At 43.7% G+C, this 18175-nt stretch overlaps 1 pseudogene; it reads right to left on the bottom strand.

The window, feature by feature from the left end:
- Nucleotides 1–9288, bottom strand: part of LOC137560744 (zinc finger protein 208-like) — a 166174-nt pseudogene extending 156886 nt beyond the window's left edge.
- Nucleotides 9289–18175: the final 8887 nt, after the last annotated feature.

Below are 18175 nucleotides of genomic sequence, written 5' to 3'. Positions count from 1 at the left end.
TCTGGGCATCAGACTCTAGGTTTATGTCGGACTGCGAAAGAGCTTTGTCCACAAGGTCTGCAATATGTGCAGTATATGGAAGTGAAGGCTCATTTTGGATGTTGGTGGCAGATCTTTGAGCAGGCATGGGTGTGCTGCTGGTACTGCTGCTACTCTCCAGGGCCTGAAGATTGGGGGACTGAGAACCGCTATCTCTCGTCACAAACTCCACAATATCATCAGCCTGGCTCTCCCTAATGGGGCGTCGTGGGCCTTTCATCATCATAGAATCGCGCGTAAGGTTGTAGACTTTTTTTGGAGTTACATCTTCACTCCTCACTGTGCCTGTTGAGGATTGGCCACTACCTCGCACTGATTGTCCACTACCAACTGACTGTCCCCTGCCAGTTTTGGACTGACCCCTGCCGGGTACAGTACATCCCCTGCTTGGTGCAGAGCGTCCCCTTCCTGCTGTGAAATAGGGATGTACTTTTTGGGCTGCTGGTTCTTGATCACTGCCTGTCAAGGTGTCAAACAAACATCTTTTTGCAGTGGTTTCAATTCCTCGGCCACGGGCACGGCCTGCTCCACCTCTGCCAGACATTGTAGGGAATATGTTCAGCAAGTGCCAAACGTTAGTGTTTTATTGAAATGTAGGGGAAAGTGACAAATGATAAACGTATAAAATAAAATAAAAATAAATCAAATTAAAATTTCAATGTAATGAGGGAGGAGAGGACTGGAGAGCTAGTCCAAATTATATATCAATTGCTTTTGGACAACGCACTTGAAATAAATCCCCCCACAAAAAAAATGAAAATAAAATTCAATCAAATCAAATAATTAAAATGATAAAAAAAAACAAAAAAACACAAATACAATTCACTCTCAGCACACGATCCCTGAATCTAACTGATTTCACTCTATTACATATCACAGGCCCTCTCTTGTCTCTACAATCTACACGCTTTCACTGTAAAATCACAAGCCCTATAATCAGTTTTCCCTGCCTCACTAAACAACAGAATTCTAACCCTAAACAAAGCCCTAACTACAATAATCAACTTCCTAACACAGGCTTACAATCACACAGATCAAAGATGTAAGAAAATGCAATAGAATTGCAATTAATATGGATGTGTAACTGTATCACTCTCTGTCTCACTCCTTCTCCTCAGAAAGTGAAAGCAACCCACAAAGAACACAGATCATGGCTGACAGCTTATATACTGAAGGGCGGGAGAAGATACTATTGGTTGCTTAGGATGTAGCTCCCAAACAAACTTGATAACTGATTGGCTACTCCTAGAAAAGGGGAGTTGTGCCTACGAAATTACGCGTAAAATTACGCATAATTTACCGTAAAATTACGCATGCCTACGCTATTACGGTAGGCGGCGTAATTACAATACCGCTTTACGGCTTACGCGTACATACTTACGCGTAAGCCGTAAATTACGCGTAGCTCTTCTGCGTAAAATAACGGTAAATTACGGTGCGTAATTACGCGCATGCGTAATTTCGGCCCAGCACTGCCTGATGTACAGGGAGGAACCAGCCAACCTCACTTCAGGAGAACTATCAGCTCTAAAATGGTTAAGAAATAGGGACGATTTAATCCTGAAGCAGGCGGACAAGGGAGGAAACCTTGTCCTCATGACCAGGACTCAGTACGAGGAAGAAGCTATGAGCCAACTCCTGGATACCACAATATACCAACCACTGGACAGCAATCCAACGTGGAAATATCGATCTGCATTGCGAACCCTGCTTCGCAGGGGAGTGGAAGCTGGCTTTCTATCTAGAAAAATGGGGGAACAATTACTACCTGATCATCCCAGATTTCCTGTATGGTATATGTTACCTAAAATTCATAAGTCCAGGACCAGACCACCGGGACGTCCGATAGTCTTCGGTATCGGATCGATTACCGAGAGACTGTCAAAGTACCTCGACCACCTCCTGAGACCATTGTTGACACTGGTACCGTCACACCTTGCTGACACAATAGATGTCCTTGAAGGTGTTGACGAATTGACCTGGTACACGGGGGACAGGCTGGCCACCATTGATGTGGTCAGCCTGTACAGCCGGATACCACACGAAGACGGCATTGCGGCCGTCGAATCGTACCTTAAACGTGGCACTCGGACGGTGGAACATTGTGAGTACATTTGCGAATGTCTGCGATTTGTGCTTACCCACAACTCCTTTCTATTCAGAGAAAGGTGGTACCAACAGGTGTCGGGCACCGCCATGGGAACGGCGGTGGCTTGCACATATGCAAATCTCTTCCTGGCTCGCTGGGAGGAGATTTGCATACATGGTAGCACTAATCCCTTCCGTGGATTTTTGCGGAGGTGGTCGAGGTACGTGGATGACGTCCTGGTGTTCTGGTCAGGTACCGAGCAAGAGTTCTCCTCCTTTATGGGGTACCTTAATGAAAACCAGATCAACATGAAGTTTACGGCAGAGATAGATCCATGTCGGATTAACTTCCTGGATCTCGAAATAGTAATTCAAAATGACCAGCTGGTGACGAGGGGCTATCGTAAAAGCACAGCCACTAACTCGATCCTACACAGAAGAAGCTTTCACCCCCCTTGGGTAACTAAATCAATCCCCTACGGCCAATTCCTGCGCCTTCGCAGAAATAACAGTGAGGACTCTAAATACATCGAACAGGCGGAAGACCTGAAAACACGGCTACAATTTAGAGGTTACGACCCCGCACAGCTTGAGGAAGCTAAGAACAGGGCCCTCCTGAGACCTAGAGGTGACTTGATTAAGAGGAAACGCCAGCGCGGAACCCCTAAAGATCACCCTGACAATCGCACCAGACAGGTGTTCGCATTTGAGTACTCACCAATGGCAATGAGCATAAAAGAGACTATCCAGAAGAACTGGCACCTTTTACAGGGTGATCCACTCCTCGCTGGCGTTGTATCAATGCCCCCCCTGATTACCTTCAGAAGGGCTCCTACCTTGGGTGATATACTTACCAGCAGTGAATATACGAAGCCCCAGTCCACTAACTGGCTGAATACCCTTAAACAACCGGGCAATTACCGTTGTGGCTCATGCGGGATCTGTGACCAGATCCTCAGGCATGGGCCACAAACTTTGGGGAGCACCCCTGTGAAGATCAGGGATGTTCTTTCATGTAGATCCAAATTCGTGGTCTATTGCCTAATCTGCCCATGTAAGAAATTTTACATTGGGCAAACGACCAGAGAAATGCAGGTCAGGATTAAAGAACACCTCCGCTCATTGAAGTCTAAAGATAAATGTACGAGACTGATAGAGCACATGGCCCAATATCATGGAAGAGACCCTGACTGTCTCAGATTCTGTGCCCTTGAAACCATATCTTTCACTAACCGAGGTGGAGACCGAGAGCGTACTTTGTTACAACATGAGGCTCGTTGGATAATACGCACCAATGCCCTCGGGCCCCTCGGGTTCAATGATAAGAATGAACTGGCCTGTTTTTTAGAGAAATGAAAAATGTATAACATTCCTTGTTCCATCCCTTGACCCTCGCCTCTGCCTCCATGCATGCCTCCTCTTATTGGTGTTCTCTTATACACCCTCTGCGACAATACCGGTGCATCCTTCTGTGGTGCCTTGAGCTGCACATGCCTGTGCGGCTTATTTAACATTATATTTTTGTGTTTTTATTTGTTTTTGTTCTTCTTCCGCACATGCATGTGCAGCCACTTTTGGCCTCTGGGCTCTGTGCCTTCCCCCCCCCCCTCCCTCTCTCTCCCTGAGGTTTTATCCCACATGGGCTTCCCTTCTGGTTCCCATCTCTTTTCTATCTCTGTATCCACTTTGATCCCAACAGTGCTTTCTCGTGCCACTGCACCTGGCTCTGTTCCGTCCTTGCTCCCATCCCCCTCCCCAGCATCATTTTATCTTGTTTTTATGTTTTCATGTGTAACCCCATACACAACCGTGGCGCCCAGCTGCTGGGGCGCCTGACCGCGCCATGAACGCCCTTGCTGCCATGCGACTATTCCTCTAATACAGTAGGTTCCTTAGACGCTCGTTTCGCGTCTTTGTTGTCTGGCAGCTGGGCTCTGATTGGCTCGGCTGGCTGCCCCTGGCTGGAACGTCACGTCTTGCGTAGTTACTGGGACGCTCTCCGTCCTCTATACGAGGCGGGCGGGCGTCGCGGGTTGCCATGGACACTGGGGGCGTGGCGGGTCGACGTAGGCGGAAGTGCCGCCGGGACGCGAGTATGAAACTCGCGCCGAGACGGCCCGCCCCCATCCTTTCCCCCACTGCGGTGAACAAGCGCTAGAAGCGCGAAACGGACGTCCGCAGGGGGATCTAGACCTGGCGCCCACCACATCCGCATCGCATCCTACCTGAACCAATCTGAACAAACTGTAAGTGGATTTTTAAGTCTCAATAAACTATCATTTGAAGCGCAGTGCTGGCTACATCTTGCCTCCCTCCTCATATCGGTTCACAGAACAGGTATGCAGTGGCGGGTTCACTGAACAGGTATGCAGTGGGCTCACTGAACAGAACAGGTATACAGTGGCGGGTTCACTGAACAGGTATACAGTGGCGGGTCCACTGAACAGAACAGGTATGCAGTGGCGGGTTCACTGAACACAACAGGTATGCAGTGGTGGGTTCACTGAACAGGTATGCAGTGGTGGGTTCACAGAACAGGTATGCAGTGGTGGGTTCACTGAACAGGTATGCAGTGGTGGGTTCACTGAACAGGTATGCAGTTGCAGGTTCACTGAACAGGTATGCAGTGGTGGGTTCACTGAACAGGTATGCAGTGGTGGGTTCACTGAACAGGTATGCAATGGTGGGTTCACAGTACAGGTATGCAGTGGTGGGTTCACAGAACAGGTATGCAGTGGCAGGTTCACTGAACAGGTATGCAGTGGGCTCACTGAACAGAACAGGTATGGTGGGCTCACTGAACAGAACAGGTATGCAGCCAGGAACAAGCTAAGCCTAACTAATCTTTCCCTATGAGAGACAGTCTGCAGCAGCTCGCCCTACTCTCACTAATGCAGGCACACGAGTGACCGTAATGGCCGCCGCTGCCTGCCTTATATAAGGGGGGTGGGACTCCAGGGGCTAGTGTAGCCTAATTGGCTACACTGGGCCTGCTGACTGTGATGTAGAGGGTCAAAGTTGACCCTCCATGTGCATTATGGGGTGAACCGAACTTCCGCAAAGGTTCGCCTGCGGGACGCGAACGCGAACCATGGAAGTTCGCATGGAACCGTTCGCAGGCGAACCGTTCAGCCCAACTCTACTGGTAAACAAGTAATACGGATGCTAACCAGGCAATCCAAAAGTTAAAAATTACTTTTACTTTTCTTGTTGATCAATGAGCATTTCCCAGTTTACCTGACTCTTATTTGGTACATTGCAATACAAAGGAAGTTGCAGGGCATGCTGGGGTTTTTTTTGGTCTTCTTTACATTCTTCTCAGATTAACTAATGCAGCCTGATTGGCTGAAGCCTCTTTCCCTCCTGTTTTCCCCTCCCACACCTCTGTTCCTCTCTGATTGACCAATACTTATCATGCTAAGACAATGCACTTTCTATTGCACAGCTGGGTGGGAGTGCCTGAAGACTTGGAGGAGGGCAAGCAATGCATACACAATCAGGCAGAGGAGATTAAGGGAGGAAATTACATCAGAATTGGCTTTAAGATAGATACAGTCAAAATGGAGAATCCTAAGAATGATTTTCTTATTTTTTTACTATAGAAAAATTACTAAAATCAAAACGTGGACTGTGCACTACATATCTGTTATGAAAGTAGAGCAAGTATTTATCTACTTATATATGATTTGTTCTCCACTGTTCTTCTTTAAGAATACCACAGCTGACAAGTATAGAAGAAAACACACGATTGGTTCACACGATGGCCAGGGGTCCCGGACCTCTCTCACTGGCCGGGGCCCCAAGGCCAACACGTGATACCTGGAGGGGAGTGCAGGTGGGCCTGGACCTCTCACACCCAGGCTCTGGACCTCTCACATCCAGAAAACCCACCAACACTGCCTCCATACTGAATGTTAAATTCAACACACACAAGCAATAGAACACAGCAGTACATGCATCCAGCTACATTTAAAAGTGGTCAGCAGGTGCTCGTCAGCCAATCAGGATGCACTGTCATACACCCTTTACCTGCCATACCACATCCAGCAGCCATTAGCATTCAGGTGGGAGGCTTCAGTTGGACGCCATCGCAAGATTGCGTTGCTAGCAGGACCGCCCCATGCAGGCATCCCTCCCACAGGGGTCCCTCCCTAACCGCTCAATATATCAAGAAAGACGCAGCACTCAGAAGCTGTATGCAGCAACAAGCTGTATTGGAGCAAGCGATAACACAAACGTGTTGGCCTTGGGGCCCCGGCCAGTGAGAGAGGTCCGGGGCCCCTGGCCATTGTGTGAACCAATCGTGGTGTTTTTAAACGTTTACTTTCAGCTCTAGGACATGGCGGACAGGTGAGCGGTTAGGGAGGGACCCCTGTGGGAGGGATGCCTGCACGGGGCGGTCCTGCTAGTGACGCAATCTTGCGATGGCGTCCAACTGAAGCCTCCCACCTGAATGCTAATGGCTGCTGGATGTGGTATGGCAGGTAAAGGTTGTATGACAGTGCATCCTGATTGGCTGACGAGCACCTGCTGACCACTTTTAAATGTAGCTGGATGCATGTACTGCTGTGTTCTATTGCTTGTGTGTGTTAAGTATAGAAGAAACAGGGAGTGCAGGCATGTAGAGGGAGCTGTGCTGATGGTCATCACTCTGGCAACTCCCGGCGACCCGGTAGAGGCTCACGGGGGTCCTTAGGTAAGAAAGGAGGAAGACAAAGGATAACTGGGGGAGTGCTGGCCATCAGGACAGCTCCTGCTACATGCCTGCTCCCTTGTTTCTCCTATGTTTTTTGGCTCTGGTATCCTTCAACATATTTAGCAATTTTGGTGATCCTAGTATGCATTTGACCTCTAAAGTTTGCCCTTGACTTTAAGGTAAAACTGTCTTGCAGAAAAATCACAGAACCAGCCAAAGTTCAAGAAAAAAAATTAAAACTGCCAGAGAGGTTTTCTCACTCATTCCTAGTTACCACAACACCCAGATACCCCACTGAAAAAAGAAGGATACCAAGTCTATCCCAAAAATTCAGCCTGTGGAACATATAAAAATACCAGCACAATGATTTGAGCCACGCTCCCTTCCTCAGGTGCCCAGTGTTCTGTCCTGAAACACTGAGCTTGTCTTTCTGTATGTTCTGCTAATTGAATAAATGGGGTAACCCTAGTTGGATAATCTCTGATATGGTGTTTTTAGTTCAATAGAGAATGTTGTTTATGAAACTGAAGAAACATCTTATAGAATAACAATTCAAACAATATTTCCAGTGCAGAAAAATGTTTTAAAAAATCTGAGATTTTATTAAAACAAACTTAAATCACATAACCACCTCCATCAATGAGCAGCAGATAAAATACACATCAGATCAAAATATATAGAAAAAACTCGAACTATCCCACCACCGTATGTCAATCAGGGCCTCAAAATATATTTCAACTCCAAGTTGACAGAATTGATCTAATCCCAATGCTAAATAATTCATGCAAATACAGAAATAAAAAAATGGAGAATCACTTTCCATCAAAGTAAATAACAGATTTTAAAGAGAATCAGAGATGAGTACTGAGGTTTTTTTTTTTACTTACCCGGGGCTTCCTCCAGCCCCATAAGCACGGATGTGTCCCTCGCTGTCCTCCTGCAGTCTCTTGTTCAGCTGCGGTGAGCCCCAATAATGGGCTCAGTCGAAGCCAGTCTGGGTCTTCATGCGCAGTAGATCCAGACTGATGTCACTGAGCATATTACCGGGGCTTCCCGTGGCTGAACGGGAAACTGCAGGTGGACGGCGAGGGACGCATCCGTGCTTATGGGGACAGAGGAAGCCCCAGGTAAGTAAAAATATACCCTAATACTCGTCACTGAGTCTCTTTAAGGGCAAGTTACAGATTATAAATCTAACAGTACATAACACACTGAAACATAATGTACATTTATATTTAAAAAAATGACCAGATTTCCATGTACCAGCTGATCACAGTTCCTTCATTTGTGATTAACTTAGTATGTCACCAAAAACAATGTACTTTCAGTCTGTGTGTGGTCTGTGATGGTGGATTAAGCTTCTACGGGGTGCATGAAGCTGCTGTAATATTGCTGTATGCAGACAGTACATAACAATATTAGCATTACTACTGGCAGCAAGTTACTGCGAGTTTTGCTATTAGCACAACATGTGGTGTTTAAGTACTGCTGGTGTTGCTACGATAACAAGCATTAGTAATGTTGTTAATGTAGCAATGATCATTTTCCACAAGTACCACGAGTCATACTAATAATGGAACTCATGATAACCTCATACCGGCAGTAATGGTAATATTGCTGTGAACTGTCTGCGTACAGCAATTTTACTGCAGCTTCAATGCATCAACCCCCAAATCACATATGTTAATTAATAAATCTATTCTACTTATCAATAATCATAATCCTGTGATGCTACAGCAATATGTTTATTAAAACACAGTTTACAGGCTGACATCCACTCGCTCATGTATCTTCTGATGTCTTCTCAGATTTGACTGGCGTGAGAAGCTCTTGTCACATTCTGAGCAGCTAAATGGCTTTTCTCCTGTGTGACTTCTCTCATGCCGAGTAAGAGTTGAATTCTGTGAGAATCTTTTATCACATTCTGTACATTTATATGGTTTCTCTCCAGTGTGAATCCGGAGATGTATACGAAATGCTTGTTCAGTGCTGAAGGACTTATCACATTCAAAACAAGAAAACAGCTTCTCTCCTGTGTGAATCCTCTGGTGGCGTTTAAGGCTTGCTTTGACAGTAAAACTTTCTTCACATTCTGAGCAAGTATACAGCTTCTCTCCTGTGTGAATCCTCTGGTGTTCTATGAGGCTGTATTTTGTGGCAAAACATTTCTGACATTCAAAGCAGGAAAAAAGCTTCTCTCCAGTATGATTAATCTGATGTCTTATAAGGGATGACTTCTCAAAGAAAGATTTGTCACATTCTGAGCAGGAAAAGGGCTTCTCTCCAGTGTGAATCCTCTGATGAAGCATGAGGTTTCCCTTGATACTGAAACATTTTTGACATTCAGGGCAAGAAAATGGCTTCTCCCCGGTGTGACTCCTCTGGTGTATAATAAGATGTGATGGACAAGTGAAGCTTTTCTCACACTCTGAGCAGTGATGCGGCTTGTCTCCTCTGTGGCTCATCATGGGCTGCTGGAGATACTTTTTGCTCCTGCAACTGAATATATTATATGTTATTGTTGCTATATTACCAGAAGCTCTGACAGCGTATCAAACAAAACAAATGGTCTATTATAGGGATGCTCATTCAGATTCCACTAAAATGCAATTGCCGCATTTCAGAATGGAAATCTGTATTTCCACATTGGAATGTGGTACTTGAAAATAATAATGCGGAAGCAGATTTTTGCGTAAATGTGAAAACTTATGTGGAAATTTTGCTTAATGATATACAGTAATTTTAAGCCAATCAGAAGACTCAGAATGAATAAACCAATCAGTGAATGCAGATTTTAGGCAAAAATTTTGGCGGAAACCCGCATTACCGATATTGGGTAATTTTAAGCCAATCAGAAGGCTCAGAAAGTCGGAATAAACTAGCCAATCAGATAATGCCTTTTTTCGCAGAACTCCACTTACCGATATTTGGTAATTTCAAGCCAATCAGAACTTCAGAAGACTTACAATGAATAAGTTAATCAGAGAACGTGAACATTTATTTTTGGTGGAATGCGGAAAGACGTGGAAGGAGTAAATTGGTAGCAGTAATCAGCATTTCTGATCATCCCTAGTCTATTAGAAAACTACACTTCAGATGATAATCCCTTTTGAGACACTTGAAACTAGCACATGATAATCCATAATGTGGCTTATTAGATCGTCATTTACAAAAGGAATTTGCGAAAAGGAACATTTTACTTATGTGCGAAGTGCACTCTCCAGTTGCCAGAATCATGTGCCATGAGCAGGCTTGTTGGCATCTTTATGTAGGTGCTTGCCAGGTGCTGCTTTGTTACTGTTTCATGCCACTATTCCTCATACCACTTACCCTAAAATGACTCTGATTAATGTACCACATGGCCACTCATTCTCAACCCTCAGTCTTTAGTCGTATTTGACTACCGCCCTCCGAAATTTGTTTTACCACTATTTTAAAATATTACATTGTCTATATAGAGATGATCAGGGTAGCAATGCACTGATATTATGCTGGCAATACACAATGAGATCAGTCAATGTACTGTCCGATCTTATTTTCAATCGATTTTCTGATCCATGTTCTTATCTTTTCTTATCAATTTCCATTCTTTTCTATGAGAAATCGATCAGAAAAACAATCGAAAATAAGATCGAACATGTCGGAAGATGTCTATCAAAACATCTATCAGCTGAAAAAACTTTTGGTGTATTCCCAGCATTAATGCAACACATGAATACATTCATTTTACCTCATAACTGACCTACATATCACATCATGACTGGTTACTGAACTCGGTTAAACTATACAACCCTTTTATAATACCTAGTTTGTTAATCAATTATGTTGCATGTGGGATTTATTCAGACTCTCTTTATGTACAATAACATTATTTACACTTTATTTTAAAATCAACAAACAAAATTGACATAAAGAGCAACTACTAACAAGAATTTAAATATTTTAATCACATGTTCCCCCCAAAATATATCTCCATTATAGCCCAGGCCTAACACTAGCCTTAGTGCTCTTCTTCTAACAGGTACACTTTTGTACAATATAAAACCCATACATGTGCTACCCAGTTATAAGAGTCACACTTACTGGCTTATGCAATATCACACTTATTAACATAATTTATCTTAAAAATACAAACTAAAGAAAGCAAAATAATACAATGCAATCCTAACTACAATGTGTTTAGACTAATATTACAACTAAGTAAATCACAATAGTCATAGTTACCTGGTAGGATGTAGTACTGGGGCTCCTTATTCCTGGGAAGTCTCCGGTATTCTGCTGCTTGACTCAGTTCTGACTCAGCTTTTATTTGAATTGTCTCCATTTACTAGCATGAGGTTGTTTTCCATTGGTTAAAAAGGGTTTCTTGTTAACAACAAAAGGTGTGTTAACAGTATGATTAAAAGACAGTTTCAGGAACTCTTTATGTAAATTAACCCCGAGCCAGCAAGGTGATAACTTCATTAACATTCCACAGTATGAACAAAAGGCAAATGGAAGGAGCTGACCAAAGTTGGAGATTCTTCAATAACATAACAATAGATGGAACCACAATGATTAGGTCAGCAGAGGATGCACAGTTTCAGTGTTCTATGCATACATAATAATATGTTCAGTACCAAATTCACAAATTTGGAAAGCACTCTCCTCAAAATCTTCTTCGAAATCTCATATGAATATGCATATCTTTTTTTAAAGTCAAATTTTATTGAATTTTTAACAACAAAAGGTGCCAATTTGGACAGCACAAACACGTACAACAAAACAAAACAAATACAGTGGAGCAGAGCAGCACTACCATTTACAAAATATCACAGATTACTGCAAACCTGTCTATGCCGAATCCAGATTAGGGTTCGGTTAACCTAAATCGGGTGATTTTTATGAACGTCCAACCATCTGAAACAAATCTTCTAAAATTGTTTAATAGCACCACGTTTTTCATAGACCCCTTTAACGATAGGAAGTGAATATGCGTATCTTAAAATGGAACCTTTATTCTTATTCATTTACTTTTTTCTATTATTTTCTAGCGTTAACACTAAAATATATGTATTATCGGAATTTATTAAATACACATACATCACAGCACAAAATTCTCTTTCCTACTTTGAAAACTTGTTAGCTGTGCTATCATGTGATCTGCTCTCACTGACAATATTTCATAATATCCTATTTAACTTTTTTTTAAATTAAAACTACTTTTAAAAGAGCATTCCTGCTGATGGCGCAATGGATCATTAGTACCAGACTGACTTAGATGCAGCTACATTGCACACATCAGCACACAAGTGATTCCCCCCACCCCCTTTTCTGCCCACCAACAGAGAATTCTGTGGGTGGGCTATGATTGCTCCCAGGATGTTTATTTTTTATATAAATGTTTTTTTTCAATAAATAATGGCATTTATTGACGACCGATCAGCCAATAAAAGCTGATTGCTCTCCTGCATCCCAGAGGGACAGCCGTGTCACACGGCTGTCCCCAGTACAGTGCTTCCATAAATCACAGTGCTGTATAGACTAAATAGACAGCTGTTTTGCCATCTAACAGTCTCCTAGCGGTGATCACCGCTGGGAGACTGATGGCAGAGCGGAGTTCCATCATACAAATGGAGATCTCTTGCAAATCCCCACCTCAAGACTTTACACCGATCAGCGTTAGACGGTCCTGGGGCTGCCGCCATGGTCACCAATGGCGCACGGAAGGGGGTGTTCCGGGTGTCTGGAACCACCCCCTCGCACCTAGACCGGAAGTGCCTCCTGAATCTGAGCAGCGGCAGCCACTGTTATAGTGCAGCTGCTGCCTGCTCATGTGTGTGTGCGCCGGGATCCCCATCGGCCGCAGGGGGGCCCGGGCCCGCCAGCCGTGTGTGTGTGGGGGGGGGGAGCGCTGACGCCATCAATTGCAAGACCCCCCAGCCAGGTGCAGAACTTCTTCCCCGCAGCCCCGCAATCTCCCGAGAGGCAGAGCAGGGCTACGGCACGATGGCTGCCGAAGCCCTGCTCTGGAGACTATTTGTGTCTCCAGTACAGGGCTTCGGGAGCCATCTTGCCGTAGCCCTGCACTCTGCTTGTCAGCGAGGGAGATGTGCTGCAGGGGGATTCTGGGAGCGGTGTGCCAGATGCCAGGAGAGGAGAAGACTTCTGTCAGGTAAGTGAATTGTTTTTTTTTTCACAGGTGCATGTCATTTATTTTTTTCTGGTGTCTGCTGCCCACATTACAATTTTCTGGACACTGCTGCCCACATTGTGATTTTCTGGTGACTGCTGCCCACATTGCGATTTTCAGGTGACTGCTGCCCACATTGCGATTTTCAGGTGTCTGCTGCCCACATTACAATTTTCTGGTCACTGCTGCCCACATTACAATTTTCTGGTCACTGCTGCCCACATTGCGATTTTCTGGTGACTGCTGCCCACATTGCGATTTTCAGGTGTCTGCTGCCCACATTACGATTTTCTGGTGACTGCTGCCCACATTGCGATTTTCAGGTGACTGCTGCCCACATTACGATTTTCAGGTGTCTGCTGCCCACATTACGATTTTCTGGTGTCTGCTGCCCACATTACGATTTTCTGGTGTCTGCTGCCCACAATGCGATTTTCAGGTGTCTGCTGCCCACATTGTGATTTTCAGGTGTCTGCTGCCCACATTACGATTTTCTGGTGACTGCTGCCCACATTACGATTTTCTGGTGACTGCTACCCACATTGCAATTTTCTGGTGACTGCTGCCCACATTACGATTTTCTGGTGTCTGCTGCCCACATTACGATTTTCTGGTGACTGCTGCCCACATTACGATTTTCTGGTGACTGCTGCCCACATTGCGATTTTCAGCTGACTGCTGCACACATTACGATTTTCAGGTGTCTGCTGCCCACCTTACAATTTTCTGGTGACTGCTGCCCACATTACGATTTTCAGGTGTCTGCTGCCCACATTACGATTTTCTGGTGACTGCTGCCCACATTACGATTTTCTGGTGTCTGCTGCCCACATTACGATTTTCTGGTGACTGCTGCCCACATTACGATTTTCTGGTGACTGCTGCCCACATTGCGATTTTCAGGTGACTGCTGCACACATTACGATTTTCAGGTGTCTGCTGCCCACCTTACAATTTTCTGGTGACTGCTGCCCACATTACGATTTTCAGGTGTCTGCTGCCCACATTACGATTTTCTGGTGACTGCTACCCACATTGCAATTTTCTGGTGACTGCTGCCCACATTACGATTTTCTGGTCACTGCTGCCCACATTACAATTTTCTGGTCACTGCTGCCCACATTGCAATTTTCTGGTGACTGCTGCCCACATTGCGATTTTCTGGTGACTGCTGCCCACATTATGATTTTCTGGTGACTGCTGCCCACATTGCGACTTTCAGGTGTCTGCTGCCCACATTACGATTTTTTGGTCACTGCTGAAAACATTGCGATTTTCTGGTGAATGTTGCCCACATTTCGATTTTCAGGTCTGCTACCTGTGTGATAAATGGGGGTCATCTGGTCACCTATACTAAAGAGGGGTGGGGTAATTTCATTATCCATAATAAAGGGGGGTTATCTGGCTACTTAATCACTGCCACAATATATATATTTTGGCGAAACACTACTGCATCATGTGTATTTTGTAGGGAAACACTGCCCATTGTTTGTATTTTGTGGAGAAATGCTGTGCATCATGTGGATTTTGTGGGCAAACGCATGCGCGGTAGTGTGCGGCTTGCCAAAAGAGACCTATCAGGAATCCCCCCCCCCTTGAAAATCCTGGATTTGCCCCTGGTCACGCCCATCGGTGTGACGCGGTCGGCTAGTAGTTAAAAGTATCTTGTGAGGTATGACACCAAAATGTCTGCAGCAGAGGCAGTTAGGGACCTGACTATATACTGTCAAATGAACTGATAAATATGTCAGCACAATATAAATACTTAAAATGTAAACATTAACATTATAAAATAATACAGAACCACCATTAAGAACATTATGTAATTAAAGTAAAATGAAAATCTGTGCAGATTACACTAGTAGAATTTACTGATAATGTTTAAGAGCAACAGACTATTATGCTGGGCATACACGGGTCATTTTTTTTTATCAATCGAGCCGCTGATGGCTCGACTGATAATATTCAACGTGTCCGATGACCCGGCGGATCGATTCCGCGCTCGATCCCCGCGGGCGAACAATAGAGGAAAATAAGTGGAAGACAAGGAAGCACCCGTGGGGACGAGCGGGAATCGATCCAGGCAGGCGGGAACGAGCGGGGATGCGCGAGGACGCAAGAGTCGATCCGGCGGCTAATCAAGCTGCAAAAATGACCCGTGTATGCCCAGCATTAGAGCCAACATGATCAGCAACAAGAGCGGCAGGGGTCACACTTGAGAGAAACACAGTGTTTCGCCGAATACCAAATGATATGGAAATGCATGTAAGGATAGTCTGTGGTGACTTTATACTGTCAAAATTACTGATGAATGTGGTAGCACCATTTAAATTATTCAAATTTAAACATTATAATATTATAAAATAATACAGAAACAAATTTGAAATTGAGAATTGTATAGAATTATTGGAAAAGGAATATTTCTAGAGAGTACACAAGTAACATTTACTGATAATGTTTAGGAGTGAGAGGCAATCAGAGCCAACATGGCCGACAACAAATGAGAGAGAGCTTTACAGCATCACACACAAAATACTTGTTTATTTACATTCCCTAAGGATTCACTAAGGATCCATTCAAACACTAATGTTTTTCTCCAGCTTGTAGCATCCATTTATTTTGCATATATTCTTCACCTGAGCTTGTTTGGAGAAACAACACCTTTCTATAAATCCAAATTAAGAATCTTCCCAGCACTACAAATTCCTCCTCCTTTTCCCACTGGGGAGCTGTGTGTAATGCCAGCCAGCAATGAGAAAAGAACACTATGCATTTATTTAACCTCCTGGGCATTTTATTTCTACCTGGATTTCTTTGTCAAAAGTGGAAAATAGTTTTTCCCTGTGTGTATCAGTTTCACTGGCAAGAGTCACACGCAATTCCAACTACCTGCTCCATTGGATTATTCTGTATTATATAAATTTCCAGCATATGAGCCACAATAACTCAGACGAAAGTATCGACCAGGATGCTGATGGATACCGAGTTATGTGCATATGTGTTCCCATTAATTGATGTAGCAGCTAACGATCAGCAGCAGTAACGAGCGTGGGGGGCAAGTGGTAACGCATGGCGGGGAGAGACGCGATAGCTGCGCCCCTGCAAGAAGTTATGGGAACTTGCAGGGACGTAGTTACTCCTCTCGAGGGAGGGGAAGTGGTTAAAGGACTTTTTCTTTGTTGTTTTTTATTTCATTTAACCTTTTGGAAATGGGTTAGAGTATGTATCTTACTGCTTCAAAAACATGTCATGTTTCATGTACACCCTCTGCATCATGTAGGTTGTACAATCTGCATGTGCTGTCATCTGTGTGCTGCACTTTGCTCGCAGTCCCACATCCCATAAACAGATTAATCGCTCCCTGTAAACCAGCTACAAATTCTGTCATTTTACTGCATTTTTTTTTAAATACAGTCATTTTAAATCCAATTTTCAGGGAAATTTCCATAAGGTCTTTAAAGTGTAACTATCAGGCATAAAATCAAAAATCAATTATTTATTTTCATCTGGTAAACAAGTAATAGGGATGCTAACCAGGCAATCCAAAAGTTAAACATTACTTTTACTTTTCTTGTTGATCAATGAGCATTTCCCAGTTTATCTGACTCTTAGTTGGTACATTGCCATACAAAGGAAGTTGCAGGGCATGTTGGGTTGTCTTTTGTTCTTCTTTACCTTCTTCTCAGACTTAACTAATGCAGCCTGATTGGCTGAAGTCTCTTTCCTCCTGTTCTCCCCTCCCACAACTCTGTTACTCTCTGATTGACCAATATTTATCATGCTGAGACAATGCACTTTCTATTGCACAGCTGGGTGGGAGTGCCTGAAGACTGGGAGGAGGGCAGGCAATGCATACACAATCAGGCAGAAAAGATTAAGAGAGAAAATGACATCAGAATTGGCTTTAAGATAGACAAAGTCAAAATGGAGAATCCTAAGAATGATTTTCTTATTTTTTTACTATAGAAAAATCACTAAAATCAAAACGTGGACTGTTCAATACATATGTTGTGTAAGTAGAGCAAGTATTTATCTACTTATATATGATTTTTTTTAGACAGTATGGCTGACAGCTCCTCTTTAAGGGCACTTTAAATCTTCCCTTGTTACCACTGTTCTCCTTTAAGGATACCACAGCTGAAAGGTATAGAAGAAACAGGGAGTGCAGGCATGTAGGGGGAGCTGTGCTGATGGTCATCACTCTGGCGACTCCCGGTGACCCGGAAGAGGCTGTTGGGGGTCTTTAGGTAAGAAAGGAGGAAGACAAAGGATAACTGGGGGAGTGGTGGCCATCAGGACAGCTCCCGCTACATGCCTGCTCCCTTGTTTCTCCTATGCTTTTTGGCTCTGGTATCCTTCAACATATTTAGCAATTTTGGTGATTCTGGTATGCATTTGACCTCCAAAGTTTACCCTTGACTTTAATGTAAAATTGTCTTGCAGAAAAATCACAAAACCATCCAAAGTTCAAGAAAAAAAATGAAACTACCAGAGAGGTGTTCTCACTCATTCCTAGTTACCACACCCAGATACACCACTAAAAAAAGCAGAATACCAAGTCTATCCCAAAAATTCAGCCTGAAAGAACATATAAAAAGACCAGCACAATGATTTGAGCCATGCTATCTAGTTGGATAATCTCTGATATGATGATCTTTGTTCAATAGAGAATGTTGTTGTTTATGAAACTGAAGAAACATCTTATAGAAGAACAATTCAAACAATATTTCCAGTGCAGAAAAATGTTTAAAAAAATCTGATATTTTATTAAAACAAACTTAAATCACATAACCACCTCCATCAATTAGCAGCAGATAAAATACACATCAAATCAAAATATATAGAAAAAACTCGAACTATCCCACCACCGTATGTCAATCAGGGCCTCAAAATATATTTCAACTCCAAGTTGACAGAATTTATCTAATCCCAATGCTAAATAATTCATGCAAATACAGAAATAAAAAAATGGAGAATCACTTTCCATCAAAGTAAACAATAGATTTTTAAGAGACTCAGAGATGAGTACTGAGGTTTTTTTTTTTTTTTACTTACCCGGGGCTTCCTCCAGCCCCATAAGCACAGATGTGTCCTTCACTGTCCTCCTGCAATCTCTTGTTCAGCTGCGGTGAGCCCCGATAAGGGACTCAGCCGAAGCCAGTCTGGGTCTTCATGCGCAG

Source organism: Hyperolius riggenbachi, chromosome 3 (genome assembly GCF_040937935.1).
Source record: "Hyperolius riggenbachi isolate aHypRig1 chromosome 3, aHypRig1.pri, whole genome shotgun sequence".
Taxonomy (NCBI): Eukaryota; Metazoa; Chordata; class Amphibia; order Anura; family Hyperoliidae; genus Hyperolius; species Hyperolius riggenbachi.
Note: the sequence above shows the minus strand (reverse complement) of the source record. Positions and strands in the feature narration are given on the sequence as shown.